The sequence below is a fragment of the Urocampus carinirostris genome, chromosome 4 (genome assembly GCF_059441175.1).
Source record: "Urocampus carinirostris isolate Australia breed hairy pipefish chromosome 4, RoL_Ucar_1.0, whole genome shotgun sequence".
NCBI lineage: Eukaryota > Metazoa > Chordata > Actinopteri > Syngnathiformes > Syngnathidae > Urocampus > Urocampus carinirostris.
This window is the reverse complement of record NC_142352.1, coordinates 41712814-41738929: the sequence shown is the minus strand read 5'-3', so window position 1 is coordinate 41738929 and position 26116 is coordinate 41712814. Positions and strand designations below refer to the sequence as shown.

General features: G+C 39.3%; 1 long non-coding RNA gene across 1 annotated transcript; it reads right to left on the bottom strand.

Annotated features, from left to right (window-relative positions):
- Positions 1 to 630: 630 nt before the first annotated feature.
- Positions 631 to 22997, bottom strand: LOC148367614 (uncharacterized). The gene is made up of 4 exons (XR_015850209.1): positions 22857 to 22997; positions 18745 to 18886; positions 18059 to 18269; positions 631 to 4698 (listed from the first exon to the last, which is right to left on the bottom strand). It is a non-coding gene; the product is annotated as an uncharacterized LOC148367614 (long non-coding RNA).
- Between the last annotated feature and the right edge of the window lie 3119 nt (positions 22998 to 26116).

Genomic DNA, 26116 nt, shown 5'->3' with positions numbered 1-26116 from the left:
TCGTTGCGGTATGACTTTTTTGCAGTTATTTTACATTTCTCTAAATAAACTTGCCAATACTATAAATGTGCCAATATAATATATAAAAATATTTAAATGTATATACTATTGCCTAGATGGGTAGAAACAAGTTGCATTCACTCAGTTACATCACTAGGTAAGTTTTGGGACATTTTGTACTATTTTTAAATCACTATACTTTTTACTTGGGTAGATTTGTGAAGAAAAACTGTACTACTATTCTGCTGTATTAGGCTACATTAAACCTGTTACTTAAATCCCCTCGTTATCTTGTTTCCTTCCCTCCCTTGTCCCCTGAGTGAGAGGCTGAAGGTGGAACTGTGCGGCCCAAGACCACTCCTTTTAAAGGGACAGTTGGCTGTTTTAAAACGAATCAGCGGGTGTGGGATCAGTCATGGAGCCCAAAGGTAAAAAGAGAAAAACAACTGCACGTGGATCGAACTTAAACTGATTTAGTGTGATTTTGTTTATTTTTTCAAAAGGTTGGTATTTAATATTTTCAAATGCATGCTGAGTTTTATTGCACTCTTTTTGTTGCCTATATAAGGGGCTTATGATGCACCTTTGTTGTTGTTTTTCCAATCCTCAGAATAAAAACGACATCAAAAATTTGATTTCTTAATTATATTTATTTAACTTGTAAAAACAATTGATTTGTAACAATTTAATTTATAAATATAATAATTAAGTTAAACTTCAGACAGAATCATACAACGGAGTAGTCAGTCACATCATTCTCCACAGGATGAGTTGTATCCAGCATAGTCATTTTGATAGTCTGCTAATATAGATGTATACAGCATGTGTTGTGTTCAGTATAAGGTCCATACCAGGCTATTTTTTGCAGCTCCTATTTTTAAATTAAACGTTATTTATTTTTGATTGAGTAGACTTGGGTGTTTTGATGATGTGATTTTTGAAAAAAACAAAGAGAGATAGAGTTACACCTACAGTTACTTAGTACTTTTTACTCCTACTTGAGTCATATTACTGTATTCAGGAGTGTTTGAATTGTGTGAGGAAACTGCAGTGCCCGGAGGATAACCACATAAGCACAGGGAGAACTTGCAAACTCCACCCATGAAGGCTGGTAGCTGGATTCAAACCGGTGATCTCAGAACTGTGCTGGGGATGCGCTGACCACTCAGCTGCCGTGCCTATATATTGTACCATCACCTTCAAAATTACATAAATCCAAAATCCAGTGGGAAACATTTTGTAATGTTTGATTTTTAATCTGGTTTATAAAATCCCCTATACATAAGTGTATTGCCGTAGGAGGAACACATGGATTTTAGCGATAGTTTGTTTTTATAGAAAGCAACAATACAGCTAATATTGCTAGACTTATTTGATTAGTCTTTGGATTAAAAATTAAGGGATGATTTAGATCAGTGTTTTTCAACCAGTGTACCGCTGCAAACAAGCGTGCCGTGAGACCTTGTCCAGTAGGCCGCAGGAAATTGCCAAATTTTATATTTGTATAAAAAACATGCTTTTGTTTATTATCTTTGCTTCCTTCTTGTGATCGGTTAAGTAACTGTAACATTCATCCACAATCTTACATTTTATTTATTTCTTTAATATAATAATTATCTGCTCAGTATATTGAATAATTGAATTATTTTTGTTTTGATGAAGCCATTTAGGATCTCATCTCATCTCATCTCATTAGCCGTACCGCTTATCCTCATTAGGGTCGCGGGGGGCTGGAGCCCATCCCAGCCATCTCCAGGCAGTGGGCAGGGGACACCCTGAACTGGTTGCCAGCCAATCGCAGGGCACACGGGGACAGACAACTCACTCGCTCGCTCATTCACACCTAGGGACAATTTAGACCGGCCAATTCACCTGAAATGCATGTTTTTGGAATGTGGGAGGAAACCGGAGTGCCCGGAGGAAACCCACGCAAGCACGGGGAGAACATACAAACTCCGCACAGGAAGTCTGGAGCTGGATTTGAACCCACGACAGGTTCCCATGACATGAACTGTGCCGCACAAGCGCTAACCACTGCGCTGCCGTGCTGCCCTGCCATTTAGGATAGGACTGAAAAACATTATGAGATTAATCAAATGAAGTAAAAACCTTGCATAAAAATGTTGCTGATTTTGATTTTTTTTTTCTTATTTTACATACAAAACATACAAAAAAACTGTAAAGTTAGGATATTATTTTGTTCCACTGACAGATAATTTTTGCCTTTTTCCAATAGTAGTTTTTTTTCATTTTTCTAGAAAAAGAAGATTAAAATGTTGTAAAAATTGAACAACAGGTTTAAAAATACAATAACATTCAAAATTATAGTAAAATTATTAATCAAAAGAACAAGCCATATTGCCTCCTGAGACGCGACTACCCCAAATGATCAGAAAGATTTAATGCTGTCAGTTAAGGCAGGGATAATTTTTTGAAAAAGATTAAAGAAAGAAATTGGTGCCGTAAATTTATCTTTAAAATATTTTCAGCGGACGAAGTGCCACGACAATCTTGAATAAAAGGTTGAGAAACATTGATTAAATTAAGAATATTGGTGAGTTAGTTATTTTTCACATAGGAGCAACAATATCCAACAAGTGACCAGACATATTTTACAATTTTCTTCTTTGTCACCTTTTGATGTGTGTTATAAATCCAGTATCATCTTATTATTCTACCCTGAACACAGGGTTAGGGAAAATCCTGTCATAACTGATGATATAACATTTGCATAGACTTTTCAATCCCCTTGTTATAAATCCACAAAATATTTTTAGCACAAAGTCGCCTGTTGGACAGATGAGGTGAATATTTGTATAATTACCAACAAGCACCTCAACAGAACACCCGTGCGATTCCTGCTTTGTTCAATTCTTCTGTTTATTTGTTCCACGTCAGTATCGTCGTGGCTTATTAATCTTCCATGTGTTGATCATTGAAAATAATTAGGTTCAATAATTATGGAGGTAAGACCCCATCCCATGTCAATTGGTGAATAGAAAAATGGGGGGAAATAGGAGAGTAGGGAAATAGCTGAAGAGAGCAGTGGAAAATAAGAGGGGCAAAAGTCGGCGCTTCTTCTGGGTGGTCTTGGTTAGGCGAAGGAAAGAAGAGAGGCAGACAGCTAGAAACTGTAGAGCGGCTCCAGGCCACAGTGGGGCAAGATGTGATCAGGAATCAAAAACAACTCAAACTGCTGGACTTCCATGAGCCAGGTAACACCCGCTGAGTCAAGTCAATACACGTTAACAGTCTGCAGTGTTCTCGTTTGCCCGCGTCCCTACGTCCTAGACGCATCATTTTTACTGGGGACGCATTGTGTCAAATCAACGTGCGTCCAACTTTTTTGACACCAAATTGTCATTATTACCCGATTACTTTTTATTTTATTTTATTTTATTTTTTAACAAAGATTCACCGCACTCCAAACTTTTAGTCAGGCAGATCCGTCATTGTTGTTTTGGTCTTGTGCCGATCTCGGCAAACGAGATTTCCTTGCTTCGAGAAGATTACGTCATTGTTTTGGTGGTTGTCGAGTGAAAGAAGTATGCCTCTGTAAAACAGTTGGTATTAGGTGCAAATCAACAAAAAATTGGTAATTTCTTCAGTGTCTGTAATAAGTTGAAACATAATACAGAAAGTGGTAACAACGGCAATAATTCCAGCACGAAAAAAAGGGGGTTCAAAAAAATCTTCAGAAGACTGCGAAGGCAAGGAAAACACTTGTTTTGAAGCGAACGTTTCGACAAAAGATAAACAAAAGAAAACTCCTAGCAAGAAAAGGACTTTTCTGCCAAAATTGACTCAATTATATTCCTGGTTACGCTATGAGGAGGATGATAATGGAGGCTACATGTTCTGTGATGCGTGCACTCAGCGTGACAAAAAAACTGGATTGCATAAATCTTTTCGCAATACGAACTTTCAGAAAAGCACGTTGGATCGGCACAACGACAATGTAAACCACAAATTAGCTATGGAGATTCCACTGCTGCAGTTGGACCTTGAGAAGGCATTACAACTGTGGCGGGACAGCAAACCATGAAGAATATATGAACTGAAAAATCTGAAGTGATTAAAACTGCATGAATATATAGACTAATATTTCAGCAATATTATTATGTATAATGTACAATATTTCTGTGAACTGAAAAATCTGAAGTGATAACTGCTTTGTATTACCAATTAAGTGTGATTAAAACTGAATGAACATATATATTTATATATTTATATATTTGTCGCTGATTTACAATTTTAACCTCGATAACACAAAATTTTGTGGACCCATAGATCTCTGTTGGGACCCATAGATTTTTGACCATGCGAGTCCCTGGGACCCATCTCTTTTCAGACGTAAAATGAACACTGAACAGTATGAGTATAGCTCTTCATCACAAAAATTGCAAAGGTCTGCACATACCACAATTAACATATTCCCTGATCTGAAACCTGCATGCAGGCAAGAAAAAACTCTACCAGAAATATTCCGCTTTCCATGATGACCAGGCTGCAAAATATGTTGCATTAGGTAGTAATACACAAAACATAGGTAATGAGTACGATTGTTCAACTTTAAGACAGTGATGACTAGCTTCCCATCTCTGCCAGCTGGTCAATCCAGGACATGCTTCAGGTCCAGGTTCTAATCCGCTAACTCATCCAGGTTTGTCCTTCACCCTTACTCAGCCACAAGCCAGGCTGCAGGAAAGGACAGAAAAAGAACAGTATGAGAACCTTAAAGTCTCATCCTAAACAGTGCAAGATAGCTATCATTGGGGTGATAAGATTAAACTTTCTTGTCCTAGTCATTAGTCTTGATGCCGCATTTTGAACCAGCTGCAATCTTTTGCTAGACATCAGGAGACAAGAGAACAATACATTAGAGTAATAGATCTGAGAAGTAACAAACGCATGAATTATAATCTCAAAATCTTCAAAAAAGATTTTCACAGAATCAGGCAAATCTTCACAAAATAACAAAGGTGGAAACATGCTATTTAATAATATTTTTTACATGTAACTAAACGTTAGATTAGAATTAAATGTGACACCTATATTTTAGACCGAGTCACTCTGGGTAATTTTAGATTTATTAAGGTTCAGAGCAGTGTTTGAAAACAAGTCACGACAAGGAGCTGGGTCAACAATCAACATGCATTAAGGCGCAAAAAATGAAGTGACATCCAACCTTAAGAGTCCATGCATCCTTCGTTTCAAAAGCAAGAATATAAAAGGGAGTTTGCTTATCCCGCATCTCCAAACACATTCATATATATCTTACACTAAGTCGGAAATGATACAATTTGCTCACGATTCCAGCTGTCAAACAAGAGGTTGTTGACCCCCTCCTGAAAAGGAGCAGCAGAACCACAAAGCAATCAACCATACGCTGGAACAGGTTGGCCGCTCCTTCTCGGAGCTTGCTGGCAAAATGCGGGTGACCCGGGTGTTAGGGTTGGCTTTATGTTTTTCCCCGCTGCGGGAAATTTCAGAATTGGCAGTGAGGGGCGAGCTTAGCAGAGTCCGCTGGCAGGCGCTCATCAGCCCTCACCACAGGAAATCAAAGCAAACAATCAAGACCTCGCATCCTGTCCTCCAAACCGCACCGCATTCTGATGCGTGTGCGAGGGCCTCGCGTTTTTCAGTTTGTGGGACGTAAATCTGTTAATGCAGTCGCACTGTGGGAACTTGAATAGAATCAAATTTTAGGGCGGAGGCTCAGTGACAGATGTGACAAAGTTAGGGGGAAGTCAAGGGCAGGGCTCGGTCTGCACTGCAACTATTTTGCTCGTAGATGCAGCCATAGTTAAAACGTCTGCTGGTGGGGAAAAACAACACGTGATGTAATTGTGTTAATTTTCTTGCTCTTGGTGGGCAAACTACGACTCCTGCTTGCCAAATGCTTTTTAATCTGGCCTGCTAAACAATAATGGTCAAAAATATAATAAATAAAATGGTCAAAAAATACTACTAATTCAAATGTGTCACTCTTTTTTCCAGTGTCCCCTTCTGTGAACTGTACTCAAGGCCAATTTGCAAATGCCTGGCTACATTTTTCTGTACATGCTATTTTTTAGCACTTATTCGTAGATAACTATCAAATTTCACGCAAAACAAACTCACTTTTGAGTTCTTCGATGCACCTTAGTGCTTGAAAAAGGGACTTACGTTCATGTTCACAGATGCCTAACCACCTGGCTTTTCGGTGCACCTCTGAGGATTTAAATCCAGACAGCTTTCTTAACTTCTGACGGTTCCTGGCCTGTCATTGGGTCATGACAAAATTGGCACCAGGCCATTCCTTGATGTTGTTGTCTAGTTCTTCTTTTGTCTTTCTCTACTCCTGCCCCCTCGGACTGTGCCCTGAAGAACAATCTTGGTCATTCCTGATTATATGGTGACGTGACCCATCCAATGCAGTTTTTGTCAGCACACGGGTTGACAATAGTTCTCTTTAGGATACAATGTGGCCGATGATGGTGGGTCATGTAGCTGATGCCTAGAAGTTTCCTGTAACAATGCATATCCATGACCTGGATTTTCTTTTCCAGTTTTGCTGTGGGAGTCCATGCATTACAAGTGAAGGGGATTATGAAGGAACCAGCGCTCGAAGGAGTCTGACGTTTGGTTTCACTGCTGTAATCTTGTTCCTCTAGATGGGTTTAAGTCTGGCAAGTGTGGCTGTGGTCTGAGCTATCCTGTCTATGATTTCTGGTTCAGAACCCTTTTCCGATATGAACGCTCCAAAATATTTAAAGTTGGTGACTTGACTTGACTTTCCTTATTTTATTTTAGAATGTTTCAAAACCTATTTGATGAAATTGTCTATAAATAAACATAAAAATAAATTTAACATGTCAATACATAATGGAAAAACTTGAAAAGCTTAGGACTTGAGGTCAGGAGATATAGAAGATTGTATGGTCAATATTTTTTCTCTTAATAGCCGAGCCACTCTGCTATTTTTTTAACCCACTGCGAACTGTGACTCAAAAAGTTAGCCCACCCCTGCTCTATATCCACCAATAATGATGTGACTAAAACGAGTGCTTTGCTATCAAGGGAAGAATGTAGTCGCACCAGTGTAACTAAGGGTAAACAATATTTTCAGTTCAAAGCTGTTTGAAATGCTTTGATTTTTGAACTATCCCCAGTTGGGTTGTGAGGGAAGAATTCAGTCAGTTACTCTGGAGTTTTTCTAGACCCCTTTGAGGTTTCGTGCAAATGAAGTAATAGAGCCACCACAAAAGCTAAAAGAAAAAGTTCCGTAAGGCTGTCTAGTTTTATAAATGACTTTTGATGTTGAGGATTTATTTTTTTCATTTATTGTCGACAGCAAGGGTGCTGTTTTGCCACCGACAGTGGGGATGTGTTAGCACCAATATTGAGAAATAAGAAGATTGTTTTGTCTCCACCAATTTTATCCATCCATCCATTTTCTGCGCCACTTATCCTCAATAGGGTCACGGGGGTGCTGGAACCCATCCATGCCAGCTTCGGGCAGTAGGCAGGGGGTCCCTGAACCGGTTGCCAGGCAGGCATCAAAAATTTGTGCTATGTCCCCACTGATGCCAAGACCAAAACCTACACCCTTGGTAGATGGGCCACAAGTTGGCTCTTTTTTTGTTAAGGCCTGCTTTTGGACCACCTTAACTTTATTCTAATTATAAAAGTTGTGAAATATGAATATTTAATGAAAACTTAATAATTAATAATTAATTTAATTCAGAAGTCATTTTTGACCTTACTTTACAATAGGTTATCACTCAAAGTACAACAGCTATATAAGGGAGCTGCACTTCTACTCTATAGCATATGAATAATCTATTTATGTTGACAATATGTGCATTATTTGCCCTCATGTAGGTTTTAGATGAGGGGATAGTGTCATAGTAGTCTGTAATAGTTTGCACTGGTCTTTGATCTGTGCAGCCCTTTGAGACTCTTTGTGATTAAGGGCTATGCAAATAAACATGACTTGATTTGACTTGACTGAGGTTACAGAGAACAGTGAAAGCAATACAGCACATCATTGCCTGCCCTACCCGCTCTTCGGTGGGCATCAACTCCACTCTGTGCTTTAGCACAGCCCAAAACATCATCAAGCACAGGTTACACCCAGGTGACCAGCTATTTGACCTGCAACCTTTGGTAAGGCACCTCAAATCAAAAACCAACAGAATAGGATATAGCTTCTTCCCAAAAGCTACTAATGAAATGAAATGAAATGATCTGCATTTATATAGCGCTTTTCAAGTCAATGACTTCCCAAAGCGCTTTACAATGTGCTCCACATTTCCCAATAGCGGCCTTGCAGCCATGTAAGGCGCTAACCTGCTTATTGGGGGTATTAGGGGTTCAGTGTCTTACCCAAGGACACTTCGAAATGTAACACGGACGAGCCGGGATTCGAACTGGGATCCCTTGATCCCAAGACGAGCGCTTTACCTCCTGAGCTACTGCCGCCCCACTCTGAACTTGCATCTACAGTGTCCATGAGCACAATATACTGTAAAACTGTCAATGTGAATATGCATGTTTCTTAAATATCATTAATACTTTCTCTAATGTTGTTTAAGCCTTTAGCACATTTTTACCTTTTTAATTTGTTTACTAGAACTAAAAGTGGAAGTACTACAATTTTGTTATGCTTGAATAATGACAATAAAAGCCATTGATTGATTGATTCATTGATTCATTCATTCATTCAGATCAATTAATGTTTTTGACTTGACACAAAGATGGTCAAGAGTTAAGTTCAGGGTAGGTTCATGAAGTATGTGGTGCAAATTGACGGCAACATGTAAAGTAGTTAGGGGTGAGCTGACGGCCAGTCTAAGGTGAGCTAAGAACAGGTCAACTGGGTTAAGGGTGAGTCAAGTGTTTCATTAGGGCAATTAGGGGGTGAGAAAGTCAACTTTCATTGGACAATAAGTCACTGTATCAAGACCAGGGTAATTCATGATGTATAACATAATTTAAAGTTGGAGTGCATTTTTTGAGGTGTCTTCATAAACTTTTGAAAGTATCTGTTAATATACAACTGAGTTAAAAGAGCCTTTTGTTGTTTATTTTCCACATTGCCCATCTGTTTTTATAACTATTTTAGCGAAGCTTTTTGGGATAGAAGACATTAGGTAGGGGGAAGGTGGAAAGGGACATATTGTTGCAGTTGTTATTTTTTTGTTATTTTAGAATAAAAACAGTGAAAGCGAAAAAATACCCTCTTTGAGTCCTGTCCAAATGCCAACCCAAACCCAGAGAAAGATGAACAATGAAGAGTTTATTTGAGCGTGTCTAAGAAATGAAGAGACTTGTACGTGCATCATAAACGAGCTGACAGAGGCTACAATGAGCGAGGACACAAGCCAGGAGATTGTGGCAGCGAGTAAATGGGTCTAAGTTCCAAACAGCTTCTTTACGGCTGATAAAAGGTAGTTGCCAAATGAAACTAATGCTGGACATTGTTAATTTATATCAAAATATGCGTTCAGATTTAAAATTCTCTATAAATCTGTATTTGAGCAGAATTAGAATTGTCTTTATTTGTACTCCAGGGTCAAACATGTAATACAAGGGTTTTGAAGAAAAAAGAGACAGAAGACTATCAGGACGAATAGGCAGATAAAAATGTAAAACATAGTGCTTAGAAAAACTGGCATATTTGCGACTGCTTATTCCATTTTTTTTCATTGTACTATTGGTATGATGCACTGTTCTTATAAGTCAGGCCAGACTCTATGCATTACATTGTACACATTTTTTGCCTATCAATCCTGACAGTATTTTATCTATTTTTCTCTTAATAGTCTTTTTGTAAATGTTTACCCTGGAATCCCATGTCTAATATTGTGGCATATAATGTTTCAATAAAGACAATTCAATTGAATTTATTTCAAATCAATATTTACTGGAAATATTATGTGATTTACTCATGTGTTAATCTATTTATATGGCTTATATTTGTAGAAATTGTATTTGGTCGTATGTTTATTTCTACAGATGGCATGGTTTGGCCTACAAAGTCATAACCAACTGACTGACACAGACATTTTTTTTCCGAATAAACTACGTTACAATTTTCTGAATGGATTTTCTTTTGTAGGCCGAAATTGATCAACGGCATTTGAATTCATGCGTCAACAGCATATAAATGATCATGGATTAAACCAAAGGCGTATCCCTGTATTGCTATATACAAGTGTTGATTTGAATAAACATAATGGTTTTGATACCAGTCAAAATTGTGGTGCAGCAGACTTTCAAATTTCATATGAGGCCACACATTTGCAACATGCATTGAATCTCCTTTCACAAAGCCACAAAGAGGCTCGAGTACGACAACGGCAAGACCCCGCTCTCGGTGGTCCTCTTGCGGGGGGGAAAAGCTGCGGCTAAAACAAATAAACTTTCCTTTCTGACATTGAGGGTGGGCGATGCCACTCTGCAGCGAGGGGACGGCCGTCTCTGCTGAGTGTTACTGAACTGTCACATATACCTTCCCCCTCACATTGCTCCTTGTCAGCCTCCCTCTGGATAAGGCAAAGGGGCAAGGTAGGGCAAGCATCCAGCGCATTCGTGACCCAAGTTCATACAAGGAACTTCGCACACGCGTGCAACAATCTGCGTGGCGATATGTTTCAAGGAAAAGAAAGGCAAAGCTAATCCCAACCAGTTTCACTCAACACGTCCAGTTGCACTCTGTTAAAGGCCCTCATCCTTTTTTTCCTTTGCTTTTTATGTGAGAAAAGTGAAGCAAAGCAGCTGGGTAATCTTTTAGTGCAGCAGCCTTAGTGTATTTGGCGTGACCTGACATGGTTGATTTTGAGATGCAGCCCTGAATAAAATGACCGTCTGCAGTTAAAATGTGTGAATCCCCCCCCCCCCACTCTATCTATCTCTCTCTCTCTCTCTCTCTCTCTCTCTCTCTCTCTCTCTCTCTCTCTCTCTCTCTCTCTCTTACCTGATGACATCATGTGTAGTAATAGTGTACTAATTCACATTTGGGAAGCAAAAAGGGATTTTGTTTATTGAGAATTTTAATAGCCTTAGTATAACACAGTGGTGAGGGGGTGCAGGGCTCTGTCAAGGGGGGCACGGGCACTTTCCCACAATAAAGTGCAGTTGCACCTCCACTGCACTGGGGAGCAGGGGCACTCTCATTGGCATTTGTTTTAATTACAGATTGCCTCCACGCAGTGCATCATCCATCCATCCATTATCTGCACCGCTTATCCTCAGTATGGTTGCTGGGTTGCAGGAGCCCACCCCAGCCATCTTCAAGGCAGTGGGCAGGGGACACCCTGAACTGGCTGCCAGCCAGTCGCAGGGCACACGGAGACATACAATGCACTCGCTTAGGGACAATTTGGACCGGCCAATTAACCTGAATTGCATGTTTTTAGAATGTGGGAAGAAACTGGGGTGTGCGAAGGAAACCCTCGCAAGCACGGGGAGAACCTACAAACTCAGTACAGGAAGGCTGGTAGCTAGATTTAAGCTTATGACTTCAGAACTGTGCTGCAGACGATGCATATGTGGTTCTTAGCTTTACTGCTACCATGGTGGGAGAAGAGCATACTGTTAAAAATGTTGGCAGTGGACAGCATGAAGCCAAATAAATTAAGCTGACATTACACCCCAATCACGCTGATAAGACGATTGAGTTTTGTGCCAAAAAATTGATTGAGTATACTGAATATAATTCCTCTCTGACATTTTCATGTGCCACAGTTTTATCCATACAACACAACTTTTAAACACAGAGTGCTGTAAGGAAGCATATTTTTGAAGGGAGAGGAAACAACTGCTGTACTTTATGAGTAAAATTGTCCTACATTTATTGCAAAATATCAAAGGATCTATACGAAGTATGGATTTTTATCTACTCTCTGCTGTCATCTCTTGGCTTAAAAATCACGATTACAGCCTTAATCAGCTTGTTCATGATGCATGGACAAGTATGTGCATTTCTTAGGTGTGCTCAAATTAAATATTTTTGGCATCTTTTTGGGGGTTTGGGTTGGTGTTTAAAATGTACTTGAAACAAGCTTTTTCTTACTTCCACCATTTTCATGCTACACTAACATAAAACTGCAGAGATGAGCCATAAAGTCACCCTTCAACAAAGAAGAATTTAGCCCATGGGTGATTCTATTGAAGAGTGATTTGCTTTCCCCTATGATGAAAAATAATCATTGCACGAGGTTTACCATCTGAACAAGGGACAAAGATTCAAATGTGGGGAGTGGCCACGAAAAATTAAATGTCAAAAAGATGGCGGCCACAGGCAAAATATGCAGTTGAAGAAGATGGACCACAGATTTTATGCTTGTGATGATCAGTGATAAAACAGTTGTTTTTTCCAAACTACTCTGCGGTCTATTAACACTAACTTTGTTTGAGTCTACTGCTCCTGCATTAATGTTTTAATCGGAAGATGAAGAAACTATTTGATCATTCCAATGCAAAGTTCATAGTACGCATATCAATCAGAACCATGCCAAGAAAAAGGGTGCTAAATTTAAATGTATCTGTCTTTATTTATTTTTGTTTACATACCGCTACATTTTAGGTGTTATTATCCCGTCGATGTATGATATAGTAACAACCCAAATAGTGCGTTTGTGATCAAACTTGGTCACATGATGGCTGGAATTGCAATTTTTTTTTTTTTACATTTGCTCGGTTCTATTTCGATACAACGTAAAAGAAACACCGCAAAAATGGCATAGAAAATTAAAGAAAGTGTAATTTTAACAGGCCTAGCTAAAAAAAAGTTACCAACTCACGTATGTTTTGATGACTGAGCTCGGGACTGCACCAACAAACATCTATCGAATTTTACTTGGTCCCTCACTCGAATGCAAAACGTTATCCTTTTGGGCTCCTAGCTGTCTGTAATTTGCTCAGTGAAAGAATCCCCGGCTTGTCTGGAACAGTGACACGCAGGGTAACCTGAGAAACGTTGCAAGGAGGGGAAGGCTACACGGCCACAGGAAGTGAATTAGGTTGATAGGATGACGAGGGAGTTAAGTGGAATTGGAGCTTTGCTTTAACGTCAGATTAATAATGTGCATTACACGAAACTGTACATATGTATCTTACTGGAACATTTATGCTACTCAGCAATAGCATTAACCTAGCAGACTAAAAAGCAAAGCGTCGTCCTGTCATTTAGTTTTTGTTTTTTACAGTTTTGTGCTATTAATTTCGGTATTTATTTTGTCAGTTATTTTTTCGTGTATTTTGTGCGTCGATGGTTCATCACTGATCGACCAATAGGAGAAAAGCTCAGGCAGCTGTGCTGCATTCTCATTTGAATCACAAAGTACAAAACAAAATACACAACAATAAACATTTTGAACATACATAACGGAATACATGACGAAATACACAAAAAAAAATCTGAAATAAATCAATTACAAAATGCATAAATAAATGAATACGTTGCATTTATCTCATTATTTGTATGGCATCTCAATATTTTTAAGTATTTAACTGTACATTTATGTATTTGTTTGCCAGGATTAGTCTTCCATATATAACCCTTTGATGCAGTGGATATTTGTTACCCAAATATTCGTTAGATTTTAGCTGACCTCTGTGTTTGCATAACAGCAGTTTGTAATTTTCTTTGTTTTGTTTCAAGAATTGACGGATAAAAACATTATAGTTGCAAAAATCAAATAAACAGATAAAACAAAAAAAAAGGTAAAATATCCTGTAGGTGACAAATCAGCATTGACATATTTCATGGCAGTCTTTCAAATCATCCTTTTGATTTTAGTCAACAGAACTGAGTAAATAAAAAATGAGGCAATATTTGTTATTGCGCCGCTGATTGCAGTCTGTGTACAAAAGTATTTCTCTTCTCAGACGATATCTCAGACTGAAATCAGATCCAATCAGCCTACCCAGCAATTAAAACACTGGACACTAATAACCCACATGTGTTGGACATCATATTTATTTTACAAGGGGGAAGTCAACTCCGCTTGATTTAGATTGTTCAGCTTTATGCTGTTTGAGCTAAGCTTTGGTTAGTAGACTTTCAAGAAGCTTCAGCACTGTGTGATACAAGATATTTCCACTCTCAAGTAGATGTACAATGAATGCACAGTGCCCAGCGAATGTATTGGCCCTCCAAAACATTTTTGTCCTATTGCCTTGTTTCAGGATTTAAACTCCTAGATAAAAAAAACTCAAAATATTTTCCAAGAATCAACAACACGCGAGACAAAATCGTGAAGTGAAAAATCTGAAGAGTAAGTGTAAAATAATTGCCCTGCTGTTCTCTCAGCTCAGCCTAATGACTACAGAAGTTACCGGATGACTTAGGAATGATCCAACGTGGCTTTAAATGACTAACAATGACAAACAAAGTGCCTCTGTGTGTCAGTTAGTCTCAGTTTAAATGCACCTGCTCTGTTATGGGCTCAGAGGTCTGTGAACAGAAATACTGAAGGACAAACAGTATTATGAGACCAAAGAACACACCAGGCAGGTACAGGATGAAGTTGTGGAAAATTTTAAAGCAGGAGTTGGATATGAGAAGATTTTGCTACATCTACACTTCTGCCAGAGCACTGTGCGAACGATAATATCAAAATGGAGAGAGCATAAAACCACTGCAAATCTACCAAGACCTTGCTATCATTCTAAATGTGTGGCCTAAGCAAAAATGAAGCCTATGATGATCACATCTGATGGACTACAGGCATACAAAGCTGAGGTTGGACAATTAGTGCACAAGACAACTATTAGTCGTACTCTGCATTAATCTGCCCTTTAGGGGAGAGTGGCAAGAACAAAGCCCTTTCTGAAAAAAATTGACTCTTTTGACATTTGCATGAAGCTACATAAGAGACACAAACAACATGTGGAACAAGGTGCTCTGGTCAGAGGAGACCAAAATCGAACTTTTTGGGCGTTTAGCGTAAGAGTTACAATGCACATCACCCTGTAAACACCTTCCTCAATGTGAAATATGATGGTGGCAGCATCATGCTCTGGGGTAACTTTTCTTCAACAGGGAATAAGAAGGTTTTTAGAGTTTATGAGAAGATGGATGAAGCCAAATACTGGGAAATTCTGGCAGAAATTCAGTGGAAGCCTTGAAAATCGTGTGCAGATTCACCTTCCAACAGGACAACGACTTTGAATATATACCACATATTATGGCAATGCCTACTTTTAATTTTTATGTAGAAGCACAAGATAAACTGTTGTGTAAATTTGGTTTCTTTTTACGACAGTTTCTCACATTTTGTTGATTGTTGGAAAATATTTTGAGTTTTATTGACGAGTTTGAAGCCTGAAACGTGGCAATATGTCAAAAGGTTCTTGAGGGGGGCAATGTTTTTGCAGGGCACTGTAAGTATGCTTGATATGAATATATTCGCTTTGCGGAACTAAATTACAACTGGGATTTTCTCTCTATCTGTATGTTAGTATGATGGACAATTTTGGAGCTAATAAAAGTGAGTCAAAGAAAAACAACCCTAAAATACTTTGATATTCCAGTGAACTGTCGAAAACACAGGTGCATAATCACGGAGATACAGGGTGGGAGTGAGACATCAGCGTTAAATGCCAAAGATTACGCCAGCATTTTCTACCCTGGCCAAGAGTTACACAATGTTCCTCACATATCAGTGAATTATGCATGTTTTTCCACTTGGCTTGCATTTGAATCACCAGGATTCACATTTCTTTTTAAGTTCTCTCGAATATTTTCTTTCACTCAACTCAACAAAGATGCATGAAATTCAACATTATTTTTTTAACATTTGACAATCACAAGGTTCGGTGAGTCCCTAGGAAAACAAGAAGGTCAACTATGTTAGTGTCCAAGTGTTATTACTTTTTGACTGAAAATAAAATGAAGTAGGCCACTTGAAGAGTTGGTTATACTTTTTCTTTTAACTAAAATTAATAATGACTAGAAATAAATAAAAAAAATAAAAACATGAATTAAGATGGAATACTAGAATGTCTGAACAAAGGAAAACAAGTAATAGATTTTTTCAAGAAAATAAAGGTAAGTAACCAACATATTTATGAGTATTGATCCGAACAAATTATTTAAAATAAACGTGTTAGGTGAACAGTACACATGGCATTCTTTAAATAAAAAATAGCAACTGAAAACAGTTCTGCAGTATGAAAATATGTTTCTTCTCAACTAAAAAAACGCATATCTCAATTCAATTGGCCTAATCAAGTGACATGCCATATATAGTTCTACTTCTTTTAACCATTTGAAAATGAAATGAAATGATCTGCATTTATATAGCGCTTTTCAAGTCAATGAAGACTTCCCAAAGCGCTTTACAATGTGCTTCACATTTGAAAAAAACTTTTCATTTCATTTTAAATTATTTGTATAAATGCAGTCCATTGATTCTCACATCTTTTTGGAAGGTTGTGAGTTGGATAAAATGCACACAAAAATGTGTATATATATATATATATATATATATATATATATATATATATATATATATATATATATATATATATATATATATATATATATATATATATATATATATATATATATATATATATATATATATATATATATATATATATATATATATATATATATATATATATATATATATATATATAAATGCCCCCAAAGTAGCCTCATTATTGTTTGGCTGACTCATCAGACATGCCACTCTCCCTAGCCAGAACTAGATTTTTTTTAAACTAATTCACAATTTTTATTGAGCTTTTAACTGTACTCCATACAAAAAATAAATAAAAATCATACCCAAAACAAACCAAAAGACTTTAAGGCAAAAGTACAGTTCATCATGTGTAAAAAAAGAGGGGAAAAAACCCAGTACACTTAGCAAGAAGTGTTGTGTTATCCATTGTGAGGTGTTACGGATTGCGGTTGTGGATAAAATTTCAAAAAGTCATCCCATCGCTCATTGGTTCCATTCAACCTGTTTACTCTCCCAAGCATTTTTTCACAAGAAATGGGGTCCATCATCAACATTTTCCAAATCTTTATGGCGGGGCAGTCCGGGAGCTTCGAGTGTCTCAAAATGATCCAAACGCAGGGCACGAATCCAGTCTTAAGAATTTTGAAATAAGATGAGTCCAAGTGGGGCACCACAGTTTTGGGTGTAAGTTGAGATTTGTGTCAATTGATGCAGTACCCGGAGAGTATGGAGAAGTTGGTAACAACTTAAACCATAGCTCAGTACAGAACATGCTGGTTCGTGACTCAGGACTCAAGACTTTATCTGCATAAAGAAACCCCGTATGTTCTCTGCCTCCCCCCATGGCCCCATCTTTTACAGGCAGATAGATCGGTTACCTCAGATGTGAAAACTGCAGAAAAAAGCTTATTTGGTATTTTTGGTTTTGCTGACTCCGCTGCTTTCTTAGAAAAACTACTCAATTCTATCAGGCCAGAACAAGTTTGCCACAATCATATTTTACAAGCAATCAGGTAGGTCACTCGAGAGGTGAAATTGCTAATGACCCTGCCGAAAAGAAAAATGGAACGGCTTTGCATCTTAACCTAGATGATGCACTAATAGCACTCAACAATTTTAAATGCTTATTTATTCCGACAGTCTTTTATCTATTTTTTTTTCCTTTTAAAATCTTTACTAGATGTTTACCCTGGTGTGCCATGTACACCCTTATTGCACACATTGTTTCACCACATTGATATCAATGACGATAAAGACAATTCTATTCTATACTATTGACCTCTATTTTTCTATATTGCTGACTCAAAAACGTATGTGTCGACAGAGATAGTCAGTCATTTGGAAAGTCACACTGGAGATATTAAAGCGCGCACACATAGTGGACCTCGCATTACCCGTGTTGGAAAATAAACACCCCTTTGCTCGACACGCTGAGCGCCGATCCAGAAATCGGCCTACCCTTACAAGACGGCGGCTTTGTTAAATCGGGTGAAGCCTTCCTGTCTAGACCAGTGGAGATGGGGTTAATAAAACGCTCAACGCTGTCTGGACATATTTTTGTGCGCCCGGTGTTTCTCGTGCCGCATCACCGTACTCACCTTGCTTTGACTCACTGTCCCGCCTCCTTTGACCCGACGCTGGTTTAACCAAGCTCTTGCGGTCCCTTTTCCACGAAAGACCGTCATTTACGAGTAAATGGCGGTCAACGGTTGAGTGCATCGGCCCTTCCAAACCTGCAAAAATAGTTCAGCGTCCTAGCTAGCCAGGAGGGAAAGATGTGGGAGTGGACCGGTTCCGCTAACCAAGCACCTGGACACATAAATAGCAGTTTTGCCATGATGGCAAACGTAAGGTCATCTCGGGGCACACATGCAGCACACTCCATTTGTGACATCCTCTATTTTGCAAAGTGTTGTGAATTCTTTAAAAACTGTACGTTTTTCCTTTTTTCATTTCAAAAATATTAACTCACTCGTATAGCAGAACACCCGCTTTTACCCAAATTTAGTGTAGGTTACATTTACATTTAAGATGCACTGATAACACTGGAATTAAACTATCATAATCTACCGTTTATGAAATTGTTCGAATTAGTTATTCGACTCCATTAACCAAACACAACCTACAACCATGTGCGCTCGTTTCTTGAGAGAAAAAATGACCCTGAAAGCTGACATTTGCACACGGGGGCGGATTTATTCACAACATCAGAACTAAGTGTAAAACAGGAGACGGCTGAAGTGACGTTGGAGTGTGCGTGAAGCCTTCTTCTGAAGTTCTTTACCTTTCTCTTATTGGCCCACGTCTCCCCGCAAGATGGCACCTCGGCTCCTCCCATGGGCGTGCCAAGCAGTTGTTTTGCGCCCAACGTTCTCACAACACAGCGCCTTGATGTCTGGCTTCCCAAAACAACATCGCCTGCCATCCTGCGTCACAAAATCCACGAGTCCTGTTATCAAAATTTCCTAGACAAAATATTATGCATTTCGAACAGCCTTGTACATTAAACTAAAGCCCACTCAGTGAAAATCTTTATTGCATTAAAATCAGTCAATCATATAAAATCCTTTATAGTCAAATGTATAAAAGCTTTTACCACTATACCGCTGAACCACTATAATACTGCAAGTGATACACAAACTAAATGTTAATTTGATGAGAAGAAAAAGATTCAGTTTGGAAAGGTTCCTTTAAATATGTCATCCAAAACAGTTACTAATTACCTGTTGAAAAATGTAATGAAGTAACGTAACTCGAATACTATAATATTTAATTAATGTAACTTGATTACTTTTGATTACTTTTGGATTACTCCAATACCATATATGCAAATAAAAGACACATATAATATGAATACAATTACTTAATTTTGTTTAAGATAAATGAAGAGTGTAACCTTAAAAATTAATTTGAGGAAACCACAGTCAGGTAGTTCCTTGTAGTCCTAGAAAAAGTGCTATAATCTTAAATTTTCAAGATAGATTATCAAAGCATACGATCGCAGTTTTTTGCTGGATATGCGAACATCCAGAAATCCAGCGCAAATTTCGACGATCACTCTGGAGTGTTTACTTAGCCTCGGAGTGCTACGTCAACAGAACGCAGCGGCCTACAAAGCAGCGAGTAAAAGTGGCAAGCGGAAGCGCTGTGACCGGGGAAGGAAACGAGGTTGTCGGGCCGGGCTAACGGCTCGGATGAAGGCTAAACCCTTCAAAACGCCTCTACCATCCATTTTCCTATCCAACGTCCGCTCCCTGGCATACAAGCCCCTGCTGACCAGAGAAAAACCTACAGTGAAGCAGGTGAGGGTGTGGTCTGAGGGGGCAATGGAGGCACTACAGGACTGCTTTGATTGTACTGATTGGGACATGTTTAAATCGGCAGCCACTTACAACAACAAAATAAATATAGATGAGTACGCCATTTCTGTGTCAGCCTACATCAGTAAATGCGCAGAAGACGTCAGCAATAACAAAACTATATGCACCCGTGCCAATCAGAAGCCCTGGATGACTGCTGAAATACGAAAACAACTAAAAGTACGGAACCTTGCCTTTAGATCTGGTGACAAGGAGGCGCTGTTATCAGCGAGGGCTAACCTGAACCGGGCTATCAGACTAGCAAAGCGAACGCACAGTCAAAAAATCCAGGAACGTTTCCTCAGCACAACCAACACCAGGGATATGTGGAAAGGCATTCAGGCCATCACCAGTTACAAGCCAACCACCGCCCCAGTGCAGAACACAAGCATGGACTTTCTGAATGACCTCAACAAATTCTTTGGAAGGTTCGAGGCACAAAACGGCACCCCTGCAGCGAAAGCGGTTCCAAATCAGGACGAAAGAGCACTCCACCTGGACTCATCTGACGTGAGGAAGACCCTGAGAAGGGTCAACACAAGGAAGGCTCCAGGCCCGGACAACATTCCGGGGCGGGTACTTAGGGAGTGCGCCGATCAGCTGGCTTGTGTACTAACAGACATTTTCAACACCTCGCTAGACCAAGCCAAAGTACCATCATGCTTCAAATTTGCCAACATCATCCCAGTGCCAAAGAAACCCCAGATCTTATCACTCAACGATTACCGGCCCGTTGCACTGACTCCTATCATAATGAAGTGCTTTGAGAGACTGGTTAAAGAGCACATCACCTCCAGTCTCCCCTCCTCATTCGACCCCTTTCAGTTTGCCTACAGGACAAACCGCTCCACCAGGGATGCCATCTCCTCTGCGCTTCACCTGAGCCTGACACATCTAGAGGAGAAGAACACCCATGTGCGGATGCTGTTCCTGGACTTCAGTTCAGCATTCAACACCATCATCCCACAACATCTGGTAGACAAAATGAGACTCCTGGGTTTCAACACCCCCCTGCGGAACTGGCTGCTGGACTTCCTCTGTGACAGACCCCAATCAGTGCGGATAGGTCAGAACAGTTCAGATGTCATCTACCTCAGCACGGGCTCCCCCCAAGGCTGCGTCCTAAGCCCCTTGCTGCTCACCTTGATGACACACGACTGCGTCCCTAGGTCCGCCACAAACCACATCGTGAAGTATGCTGACGACACAACAGTGGTGGGCCTCATCAGGGATGACAACGACCTGGCCTACAGAGAGGAGGTGGAGCAGTTGGTGGGCTGGTGCAGGGACAACAGCCTGGTCCTGAATGTCGACAAAACTAAAGAGATCATTGTCGACTTTAGGAAAAACCAGCCCAACCATGCCCCACTTTGCATCAACAACAAGGCTGTGGAGGTTGTCAGCAGTATCAAGTTCCTAGGGGTGCACATTACAAACAAACTCACCTGGTCCGTGAACACTGCATCACTGGTTAAGAGGGCACAGCAGCGCCTGTACTTCCTGCGGAGGATGAGGAGAGCCCACCTGCCCCCACCCTCCCTCATTACATTCTACAGGGGCACCATAGAGAGTATCCTGACCAGCTGTATCTCTGTGTGGTGTGGAGGCTGCAGCGCTACCGACTGGGGTAGTGTGAGGAGGGTAACGAGGACAGCAGAGAAAATAATCGGGACCACACTTCCCTCCATTCAGGACATTGGCCAGAAGCACTGCCTATCCCATGCTAAAAACATTACCGGGGACCCCTCTCACCCCCATCATGGACTGTTCACTCTGCTAGCCTCTGGGAAGAGGTACTGCAGTGTGCGGTGCAGGACCACCAGGCTCCGCAATAGTCTAGTCCCCCTGGCCATTAGACTGTTAAATGGTCAATCTAACATATAGTTAACTTAAATCTAAACGGCTGCTAATCTGACTTTTTGCACTACTGGCAGTTTTTTTTTATAGCTTGCCACTCCTTGCACATTGCTCTCTGCACTATTGTAATTACAGCATTATTGTTACAGTGTTAATGTTACTGTGTACCTGACTTCTTAACCTGACTGCCCATTTTGCACATCTGGTTAGCTACTCTTCTTGCACTATCGGCACTATGGTAAAATACTATACGTAGCCAAAATACAATACAACATTATTTATATCTGTACATTCAAAGAAACTGTGGGGGTCAGATGCATCGACATTTCGTTCTGTATACACGTGTACTAGAATGACAATAAAGTAGATCTGAATCTGAATCTGAATCTGAAAAATAAAACTTTGTCTTAGACATGGCAAAAAAGATATGCGCTGTTTCAGTTTAAACTAAGAGCTCATTAAGAACCTAACATACAAGTGTCTTTTTCAAGTATTTTTTTTTTGTAACTGTAAAGGAATACAATTAAATGTTTTGGTACCCCTAATTTCATAGCCCGTTACATGTATTCCGTTACTCCCAAATCCTGTTCATTGGTATGACCTGCAATGCCATAAAATATTCTATTATATTCTTCTGTTGTATTCTAAGCATTGGAAGCGACACATTTATTGATATTGAAAAATGGCAAATGCACAATGAAATTAGCATTCATCTTAGTGGTAAGACATTGGCCCTCCCACCTCAGGTATGATACCGTTAAAAACATAAATGTGCACCCGGGCTTTGTGGGGGGGGTTTGTGTAAAAAATGTGGGCTGTAGCTAGGGGACCACTGGTCAATTCAATCCGAATATTTAAGGCAAATCAGTGTTGTGGCACCGTAAAAATAGTGTGATGATAAGCTTTTTATATGTCATCACTCATATGATGCGATTTAGGTTGGCTAAATATATTAATACATTGCATTTATATGTACCTGTACACGTGGAAGCTCTTACTGTAGTCACAATTTAATACGCCTTATGGTCTGGTGTGCCTTGTGTATGAAAAATATATGACCAACAGCAATTTTTGGGGATGCGCTGTATAATGCGGAAAATACGGTTCTTTTTCATTTTGATATAAGCTCTTTACCGACAAACACATTTTCTCTCCCAAAGCAAGCTTAAATAAGTTTTACCTCACTTGGCTCTGCATGTATTTATCTCTTGTAGACCAAAACTCCGCCATGGATCTTCTTGGCTGTCACTTTAGCTCTAGTTCAGCTGGCTAATACATAAACAAATGCTGTCACACGCAAGCCCAATGGCCAAAGCTCTCCAGGCCCTCCGGAGGAGGGGGGGGCGCCCATTCGACGTCGCTACCCAGGTCGGACCACTTTGTCAGGTAAACAGGAGTTCACTGACAGCCCGGGCGTTGACAGTGACCGTGTTTTACGGCTGCGTGGCCGTTCCGGGATAAACACAATTCCTACGAGAGCAAGTGTGCACGCGCCCGCAGAGAAAGACAAATTATCTGTTTAAACTCCCTCGCTTCTGCTTGGCCACACAGCAGGCCTGTTGCTTATTTCGCTTTAGCTTACACAATCTGGCCTTCTTCCCGTATCTGCAATACTTAACATTTTTTTCAAGACCTTTTGAGTCCTACATCAAGTGTCTGCGCTCGAGTGGCACTGCTGTGTTATTGTTGTAAGCGGTTGAAATTTATATTTGGCAAAACGATAGTCGGCAATGTCGGGCCAGGACGCTTCTGTTGTATTTCAGTCACGGGGTTACTGACGCTCCCAAGAAAGACCATTTATGGTTCATATTCTCTTGGGGGGACAACAGTGCACCACACCTGTTTTGAGATTCAAGATTCGAGATTTTCTTTATTGTCATGAAAATAAAATGGCACTAATGACCAATGTTCCCTCTAATTTTCCACGGGTCTGAGTGTTCACACAAAGTTGGCGAGCAACGCTTGAAACAACAGTGAGCAACCATAATCCCAAGTGTGGCAAGATAATTAATTATCAAACATGTCCAAAACTTGACATCAAGTTACATTTTGCTGAGTTTCCGGCAATGCAAAATTATTTTTCTCTTTTGAATGATTTGACTCATGTACTGTTGCAAAGGTTGTACGGCCTACAAACGTTGTTGGTTCTTACAATTCTTTCACAAGATATCCATTTCTTTTTATTTCCTGACATATTTTGTCGCATAATATTACATTTTTGGGGGATTATTTAGTCGGTTGTAAGATACAGAACTGTATTTAATCAAATTTTTTAGTGGAAATACAATGTTGGCAATAAGATTCACTTGATATAATTGGAAATTATTTGAATGCAACACAAACTTTTTCTTCTTTTTACCGTGTTTTTTTCTACTTTTTTTTAAATTCCTTTAAAAAAAATCTCATTGTGTTTATTTTTTCCGAGCTGTTACTTTTTTTCTTTTTGTTCTCTGTTTACTTTTTTACTACATTTCTGTCTTTTCTATTTTTTCTGGCTTTTTTCTAAATGTTTTCTTCTTTTTTATCTTCCTTTTGTCTCTTTTTTTCTCGGCTTTTAACTACTTTTTCATTTTGGTATTTTTTTCTTATTTGTTCTATTCCCCCATTCCTTTAAGTCATTTTGCGCATAATTTTACATAAGATTTGTACATGTTGGGACTAAAGAAGCAAAAACAACCTGAAGAGCCGTTTAGGACCCGAAAGAGCCGGTTCCTTTTAGTGAGCCGAGCCAAAGAAGCTGGTTCTCGACAAACTCTACTAACTTTACTCAACTTCGTTCTACCGCAAATACCGCATTTAGGACACAACGTTAGGGGGACCCGTGTATTTTTACCTTCATGCACTGTAACTTTGACTTAAGTTGCTTCCTAATTAGTAATTTTGAGCCCTCATTTTTTGTGCGCTGGCTAGATATTCTTGTGTGGTGAGAATGTGCGAGCAATGCGCAATTGCGCACGCGCGCAGCTTAGAGGGAGCACTGCTAATGACACACCCCACAGGAAATGGTGCCAGTACAACCAGTGTTCATTTTACCTCTGAAAAGGGATGGGTCCCGGGGACTCGCATGCTCAAAAATCTATGAGTCCCAACAGAAATCTATGGGTCCCCAAAATTTAGTGTTATCGAGGTTGAAATTGTAAATCGGTGACAAATAAATAATAAAAATCTATATATTCATTCAGTTTTAATCATAATAGTTTATTGGTAATACGAATCAGTTATCACTTCAAGATTTTTCACTTTACGAACAATATTGTACATTACACAAAATAATATTGCTGATTAATTATATTAATCCATATTTTCATTCAGTTTTAATCATCAGTTAATTGGTAATACAAAGCAGTTATCACTTCAGATCTTTCAGTTCATATATTCTTCGTGGTTTGCCACAGTTGTAATGCCTTTTCAAGGTCCAATCCATTATCATCCTCCTCATAGCATAACCATGAATATAATTTTGTCAATTTTGGCAGAAAAGTCCTTTTCTTGCTAGGAGTATTCTTTTGTTTATTTTCTTTGTTTACCTTGCCTCCGCGATCTTTCAAAGAATTTCCATACCTGTCAACCTCCACGGCTCCATGCCCTTACAAAATGTTGTATTTTCCCTTACAAAATGATCTAACACCATATAGCTACTGGGGCGGCAGTAGCTCAGGAAGTAGAGCGCTCGTCTTGGGATCAAGGGATCCCAGTTCGAATCCCGGGTCGTCCGTGTTACATGTCGAAGTGTCCTCTGGTAAGACACTGAACCCCTAATACCCCCCCATAAGCAGGTTAGCGCCTTACATGGCTGCAAGGCCGCTATTGGGAAATGTGGAGCACATTGTAAAGCGTTTTGGGAAGTCAAATGCAGATCATTTCATTTCATATTTTCTTCAAACGTGTTTATTTTTGTAGTTTAACATGTTATATTGTACATGTGTTTCGTTATATCATATATATTGTTAATTAACATTTTGTTGTGAGATACTGAGATGCTCGACACGAGTGAGGTTTATTATAAAAAAGGTTCAAAAATTAAGTAGCTTGGACGTTCACCGTAGAAGGAAAAAATACATGCAAATATAATTAAGTAGAATAATACATTTTCTTTTTCAAATTATTAATTCATTTTCTGCATCAAATTATTGTTGGTAATATACCGATTAAAGGGATAACCACAAACCTGTCTTTTTTTTCATTTTCTACTTTTCTACTTCCTTTTTTTCTTAACTTCTTTATACAACATAATTCGTAATATCAATCATCAAAGCAAGTGAGCCGTTTGAGAGTCGGTTCTCTTTAATGAGTTGAGCCAAAAAAGCCGGTTCTCTAAAAAAAAAGACGGACTTCCTTTCACTACACAACTCAAACTCGTTTGACTTGATTGATTTGCCGTTTCAAGATAGTCGGTGTATATCGGATGGTACCCATAATTGACAAATTTACGTTTTTCTG